We start from the raw sequence: 8,250 nt of genomic DNA, 5'->3' as shown, positions 1-8,250 counted from the left end.
GGGTGGAGGTTAGGAAAGCCAGAGACTACATGCGCAGAGTTACAGAGCTGGTAAGGATTAGAGATGACCCAGTTCAACATATTGTGGAAGAAGGAATAGGAGAGTGGATAGCAGTCACTGGCCTATGATCACCCAGCTTGTAGACTGTGGGCTGGAGGCAGGCCTCCCACTCCTCACTCAGTCTCACCGACTCCTGAGGTTGAGTGTGCATTTGAGCTGGACTGAATTCCAGTTATTTATATTTATCCTCTAAATTAGACAGGGTCAGCCAACCCTTTCAGTAAGGAAAGAAAGTAAATGTTTTAGACGTTGTAGGCCTAATGTGGCCTCTATTATATATTCTTGCTTTTTTTTGATTTGTTTGTTCTTTGTTTTTTACAACACCTTAACATGTGTAAAAACATTTGTGGCTTGTAAGTTGCACAAAAAAAAGCTGAGGGCTGGATTTGGCTGGCAGGCATGGTTTGCCGCCTCCACACAAACACGTCCTGGTGCCCCAGGTGTCTGTGGAGCTTCCCTTGCTTCTTCCATCCTCTGAGGAAAGCCTGACGGTGTCTATTGTGACTTGTCTCACGTGGCTGTACTCCGCACCTGTTCTAGAAGCCTGGTGGGGGCGGGCGGCCTGGGAGAGGCAGGCGGCTGCAGACGCCATGGAGGCGCTGGGCGCAGTGCTGTCCTGTCCCGTGTGCGTGGAGCTGTTTACACCTGCGGTGCTGCTCCTCTCCTGCTCCCACAACTTCTGCAAACAGTGCCTGGAGCTGATCTTGACGTGCCAGAACTGCACCCACAGCAACGGACAGTTCTGCTGCCCAGTGTGTAGGAAAGTAAGAGAGGCTTGGGGCCCTTCTGCGCCTGAGATAACAGATTTCTTTCTGGTCATCACTTCTTGGATCTATTCCATAACAGAACTAGGGATATTTGGCCTGCAAAATGAAGACTGGCTGGCCAGAACTCACATCTCTGGTGGGTTATCAGGGGGTGGGTGGGGAGAAGGCTTAGAAGACATGGTGGGACCCAGGGCAGGAGCTACAGGAAGACATGCATTGTGGTTTAATGTTAGAGAGAAGGTTCTAACAGAACCACCAAGAGATAAAATATGCCAGTTTTCACTTATTCAGTATGTGCTGGGGTAGGGGGACATTTATCAGCACCTGCCAGGGGCCTTGTCACTGTGCCAGGACCCCAAGGATGCACAGATGAGTGAGGAGCATCCTTGCAGGAGCCAGTGGCCCTGTGTACAGTGAGAGGTCCCACAGTGGAGACACAAAAGGCTGCAGAGGAGGTGACAGCTGGGGAGAGTCTACAGAGCAGGGCAGACAAAGAGAGGATAGCAGATGCCAAGGGCCAAGAAAGGGGCCTGCAGCTGAGATGCTTAGAGCTGCTTAGTAGATAAGAAGGCTTCAGTGTGGGATTGTGGGAGATATCAGGGCATTTAAGGCATCCACCAGGAGGGCAGGTTAGGACATATTGAAGTAGGTCTTACAAGTCATGCATAAGGCTTTACATTCTGTCCTGTAAGCAATGGGGACCAGGAGGAATGTTTAACCTGGAAAGGGTCATACAGCATTGGCGTTGAAAGTGCACCATTGTCTACATTACGTACTCTCACGGAAACTTTTTGTACAATGACTTGTGTAGAGTCTCTCTCCCCACCTGGGACATAAGAACTGTGATTGGTGTTTCTCCAGGTCCTTTGGGTATTTGTGGAAGGAAGGAAGGAAGGAAGGAAGGAAGGAAGGGAGGAAAGAGGGAAGAAGGGAGGGAGGGAGGAAGGGAGGAAGCAAATATAAAACAAATAGATTTCAGAAAGAGGGAACTTATGTAGGAATCTCTGTCAGTAGGAACAGAGGGTGGGCCAATTGGAGAGACAGGTGCTGGCTCTCCAATGGTAACCAACTGAATATGGAGGCGGGGGTGCCAATGAGGAGGCTGTGTGTGTGTGTGTGTGTGTGTGTGTGTGTGTGTGTGTGTAGGGTTGGGGGACAGCAGTTCAAAAGCAGCAGATGCTTAGATTTATTTATGCTTTTCATTTTTCAACCTGGAATTTTCACTTATTTGTGCATTTATTTTAAAATCGTATCAAAATAACACACAGACAAGGTTAAGAGGGCAAACGCTAGAAAAGAGTTTATAATGAAAAGCCACACTCTCTGCCCACCCCAGTCCCAGTCCCCAGAAGCAGCCTCTTCTAACTTTTTCTAGATAGTTCTTCCCATGGTTACCTTCATACCTCAAAATACTGTGCTAATTCAGCTTGTTTCTTTACCATCAGTTGTGGCCACTACTGGCGTTCATTTCCTCTGATGGCTGAGTATTTAGACCACAGCTCCTCCCCCACCCCCAGGGGGCTTCATCATTACCGTTAGTGTCTAGAGTGTGATTTTTAAGTAACACACTTAAACCTCTGTTTCTTGTCCCAACGACTAGAGACAGCAGAACCGTCTGACCACCCACTCTGTGGGTGAGGCTGCTCTCCAGCTTCCCCCCTTCCAGGTGCAGACACGAGACCCTCACACTCTGAGAGAATTGCAAAGAGCACAGGAAGTGTGCTGGCGGCTTTTGTTGAGCTTGGATTTTGCAGAAAAGACAACTGGGTCCAAGAAGGATTTAAGTTGCCTGGCTGGAAATCAGCGGATGGAGCTAGCATATTGGTTGTTTGGCATCTATTCCCCTCTCTAGCATATCAACCCCTGAGGGTAGGGCCAGGTGTGTCTCTCCTGTTCACTATCACATTCCCAGCATGGTAGGTGCTTAATAAAAGTTTATTAAACAAATGGAATTTAAGGTTGTTTCCAGATGGGTGGACTGCTATGTTTACTCAGGGTGGCATATGGCCTTGTCTTTTTTCCTTGTGTTTTTAAATATAGGTTTTATAATTATTCAGGTATGATGAGACCAACAGATCAGGGGACAACTGCCATTGAAAAATAGTTTGTAACTCATAGATCCCAAGAGGGGCCATGCCACATCACAGGTGGCCACATGTGGAAATCAGGGTGGGTCAGGAAACAGGGAGATGGGGGAAATGTAGACAAGAAAGACCTTTGTTGTGGTTTCTGCAGGAAGGAACGGGTGAAGTAGGGTGAGAAGACTTAGGATTGGCCAGTTTGAATAATTTCAGTGGCCTCTGGGACAGGTAGGGCTGCCCCTAGATGTCTAGTACCCAGCCCTGGATGATTAGGGCAGGGGGGTAGTGGAATAGCAAATATAAAGGAGGTGGTTGGGTGTGGACCCCAGATGTATTGGTTTGCATGTGAAAGGCATGATCCCAGGTGAATCCTTTACTGTCTCTAAGAATTGGCTGGCCAATGGGAGGGGCCATCCCAGCCCCCAGGTGCCTGGACGTAACTAAAATACAGTAAATAAAAAATAAACAGTAAATAAAATACATGTTTAATACACTTCGGTCTTCAATGCCTAATTTAGGCATCTTCTGGAGACCCCAGTCCTGCTCTCCTCCATCACCCCAGGGAGACTTAGTCCTTCCTTCTTTGTGCTCCCCTGCACAGCCAACAACACAGTCCTCTGTGAGGGTCTGTCTTCTCACCGGGCTGGGCTTCTCCAGGAGACAGAGCAGGTACTAACCAAGACTCACAGGGTGAAAGAAGGCAGGTTCCTGTTTCATCTGATGGAGTTTGTGGCGACTGTCTCTGCAGATGGTGCACACACTAGCCCAGGTGAGAGGGCTTTGGAGCGGGAAGAGTTATTCTGCAGGGACGAGGCGTCTTCACAGTCATTTCCTTCTGAAAGACCGGTCAGCGCTCACTCAGGCCTGTGGCCTGTTCTCTCTTGCCGCTCGCTGCTGTTTATGTGCAGGGAGGGAGGTGTCTCATCCTTCCCCATGATGATGTCACAGTTGATGATGGGAATTTGCCACAAGCTCATGCCAGCTGTGCGTTTTAGGTCATTTGTCTGAGGGGAAGGGGAACAAATGGATTGCAGAGGAACATCCTGGCTGAAAACATACTGGAGAAGTTTAAGGAAGAACTTGAGATGCTTCACACCAAGGAAAAAAATCAGCTTGCTCAGACATGTGAAAAGCATGGAGAAAGCGTGAATCTGGTATTCAATTACACTTTTAGTTTTATTTTATTCTTGAGTAGCTACCCAATCTGCCAGATTACTCGGCAACATTATGGCTGAAATTGGATATTTGCTCAGGAGTATAGTAGAGGATTACTTTCCAAATAAATGCACATACCAACGCTGACTTCATTCTTCATTCTTAGTGCTGGAGTCCAGGTTTGGGGGGGTGTGTGGTGTTCAGCCGTGCAACCCACGGCAAGATTTAAGGGACCACAGATAGGCTCAAATAGTTACAACGAAGTTGCATTATATTCAGATTTATGAGGATTTAGCTACCTTTGATTACCCCAGAGAGAGAGGGTGGGGTAAGATGGGACCAATGGTTCTGCCATTCCTCCTGTTGGTTACACATGCCTATTTGGAGAGCTGAGTATGGTTCCGATGTTTAATCTTCAGCATGAGTTTTTCACACAGTACGTCTTATGAACTCTTTATTGTACTCTGTATTATGCTGTACACATTGTACATTTTTACACATGTCTACAGTGTGATTTATACAAAACCATGTGGACTGTACTCTAATTCCGTATTCCCTAGCTAAGGGATTTTCACGGGTAATTTGACACATGTAATCTTCCCCTTTGGTACTGACTTTAGAATGATCCCCATGTCAGATATAACTCAGATATGAATCAGATATAAAACCACTTCAGCTTTCATTCTTCACTGTCGACAAAGCCCTTTCACAACCTTGAGCCCATTTGATTCTCCCAACAAACCTGGAGGGGCAGGATGAGGCAGAGCTTCCATGTTTCACAGACTGTGTAGCACCAACCACCAGGTTTAGGTTGCTTTGGTAATGGTCAGGGATGAACTAAATCGGTGATTTCCTTGGAGAAGGTCAAAAGTATCCCCGAGTCTTCATAAACTGGCTCTAGCTTGAAGCTCTGCAGCCAAATCTTAAGCATAGACGTGCCTCCAAAAGAGGGCTTCGTAGCTCTGGGGGCCCCCAGCACTTCAGTACAGAATATCAAGCGTCTGTCCTCACAGGGTAGGGTTTCTCTGCAAGTCTTCACCCTCAGCCAATCTACTGGGCTGCTCCGAGCTCCACCAGACTCTGCTCTGTTCCTTCTAGCCGCCCCTCCTCCTACAAGGACATAAGTGGCATGCTTGGGGCAGGCTAGCTCAAGCCACTAAGAGGACTCAAGAGAATAGGATGTGATTTGGTATTCCTGTTGGACTCTGGCTTTAAAAATCTCTTCCACTTATCACAAATTCTCAATGGTTCTGTCTCATCCTCAGCAGTTACCTCCCCTTCCAAAATTCCAAGACAGAGTTTTCATTCCAAGGTGCCCTTTAGCCGAGTGAAGAGGCAGAGGGGCCAGCAGGGCAGTGAGGGTCCTCCTCAATCCCTTTCATCTAAAATAGGCCCAGTTTGGGGAATTCACTGGTGGTCCAGTGGTTAGGACTCCACGCTTCTACTGCAGGGACCACTGGTTCTATCCCTGGTCGTGGAACTAAGATCCCGCATGCTCGGCAGCATGTTACATGCATCATGGTATTTAATCCTCACAAGGCAGTGGCTTGGCCAGGTGGAAAAGGCTTTGCTCCTGGAGTCAGAGAGCACTCATCTTTTTTGCGGAGTGTGCCACGCCGCTTGCAGGATCTTAGTTTCCTGACCAGGGATCAAGTCCGGGCTCCAGCAGTGAAAGTGCTGAGTCCTAACCACTAGACTGCCAGGGAATTCCCAGAAAGTCCTCGTCTTCTAATCCCAGTGCTCTCCCTTCCTAGTAGTGTGTCCTTGGGCAAGTCGCCTAACAACTCTGAGCCTTCTCAGCTTTCTCGGGTATAAAATGTACACAATACTACCCAAGTCAAAAGATCATTGTGAGGAATCCGTGTAATACCAGATGCAGTATGTGCTTACTAAATTACAATTCAGGCATCCTAGTACTACCCTCATCTCTCTCCTCCAGGTGCCAGGGCCTCCTGTGTAACTGACTCTTGATACCTGCTTAAGAATAGATTCAGAATGTCACCAGCCTGAAGTATGGCAGGTCCTGAGTGTGTAGGGCTGGAACAAGAAGGGAAATAAGTATCATCGACTTTTCTTCTGTCAATCAGATGTGCCTAACGGATGAAGAACCGATATGTGGAATATGCAAGCTCTTTGGGGACCACAAGTCTCACCCAGTAGCCAAGATTTCTGATGCCTATGCAGAGAGGAAAGTGAGCTTTGCTAAGGATATTCAGCTGGTACTGCAGAAATCTGAGAGCACAGCACAGGCAGTGCAGGTATGGCTCATATGGCTTGTGTCCTTTCTCCAAGTAAACAGCAGGGCAATGTTTGGTTTCAGTTCAAACAGTTGCTGTTCTCTTGAGGGCACTAGACGGACAAAGGGGGTGTTTAAATATGAAGGGGAAATTCTCTAGAGACTGACTCTCCTTAAGTGTGTCCTGAAATGTGTGTCAAGTTTTAAAATGTGCACCTTGAGAAATGGTTGAATTCTGATTGCTTTAAGGGCCTCCAAGATGATAATTTAATGGCTATTTCACCCTCTTTTAAGATGACTAAGTAAGATGTATCCTAGCTTCTATGGCTTATTTTCCTTATTTCATGACTTTTCCCCCACAAAATATAGGTTTTAGGAATTAATCTCTGGATACATTTTTCAAGAGAACAAAATTTTAAGTCACACACACACACACACCCAAGACTAGATAGTCTTTCAGAAACAAATTCAAGTTCTAGTGGTAAGATTTCAGCTCTTGTAGAGAAGGAACATCTGCAGAATGGCCAGGGCAGAGGCCCTTAGGGACTGACCTCTGGGCAACACTAGCCACCTAACATTTGGTATCACAGGTTGTGTTCTCTGGAAGCACAAGATGAGACACAGTTTGGGGTAAAAGATATCCAAGATTGACATCTGTAAGAAGGAGGAAAGAATAGATGAAACAGAAGGGAAGGCAAACTATACCACAAGCTTGACAAGCAGCTCCTGATCCAGTGAGGAATCTGGAGCCAGATTTCCCCATCAGTGTACCCCACGTTGGGCTGAAACGACCAGGCTATTATAGGTCCTCTTGCTCAGCCACCAAATGTGGGCTGCTGTGGGAAAGACACAGCAACCCCGAAGGATCTGACAGCTGGCAGCTGGTCATACCTTGGCATGCAGCAAGTCCTCTCTGGAAAGGGGGATCTGGGCAGAATATCTGTGTCTACCACAACTGACTTTTGTAGATCTTCTTCTAAATACCAAATATTTGCTAAAATTTCATTTATTATTTCCTTATTTGTCCAAGGTAGAGTAACAAAGTCTGAATTTACCTTCCCTTCTGGAAAAATAAGACAAAAATATATGAAACAACAGTTTTCAAGACACTGGACCTCAGGCAATAAAAGATACTAATCTCTGAGAGACAAGATATAAACAAGGTTAGCTCTACAATTGCCCCAGCTTATTGCCTTGAGAGAGTTTCAAGTCTGAGGGGCAGAAAGAGGGAACCCAAACAAAGCCTGGCAGATTTCTTGAGTTCGGGAGATGGAGCTGAGACTCTGGGGAGGTCAAGGCATTTCAAGTGCACATGACAGAGTCTACAGGAGACAGGACTGCACAGAGAGAGAATCCAGAGGTCTGGGTTAAGAGTTCCCTGTGAGTATTCAACAGACTTGAATAGATTAGCACTTGTCTGTGAGGACATTACCTCAGGCCAGGGAAGGAGCCATAGGAAAGGACTGAGGGAAGAGTGCCTGGAGCTCAACCAGGATCAGAACAATGCCTGTTCCCACGAATGAGACTGGAAAATCTCATAAATCATGAGACACTGGGATGAGAACTCAAGAAGTCTTAGTCCCAGACTCGGCACTGCTCCAGACTCACCAAACAAATAATCAAAGCAAGCACTAAAAGATCATTCTTTCCAAGTAACTTAACATTACTTTGAAACAAATATTAAGATTCATAGGAATAAAAAAAAATCCAACATCAAGCAAGGTAAAATTCACAATGTCTGGCATCCAAAGATTACCAGGCAGGCAAAGTCACAGGAAAATATGACCCATAATGAAAACAATAATAAATCAATCAAAACCAAACCAGAACTGAGACAGATGTTAGCATTAGCAGACAAATATATATTACAATTAGCACAATTTTATTCCATATTTCAAAAAGTTAGAGACATGGAAGATATAAAAAAAGATTCAAATTGAATTTCTAGAGA

This window comes from Neophocaena asiaeorientalis, unplaced genomic scaffold (assembly GCF_003031525.2).
Source record: "Neophocaena asiaeorientalis asiaeorientalis breed wild unplaced genomic scaffold, Neophocaena_asiaeorientalis_V1.1 scaffold558, whole genome shotgun sequence".
Taxonomy (NCBI): Eukaryota; Metazoa; Chordata; class Mammalia; order Artiodactyla; family Phocoenidae; genus Neophocaena; species Neophocaena asiaeorientalis.
This window is presented reverse-complemented; position numbering follows the sequence as displayed.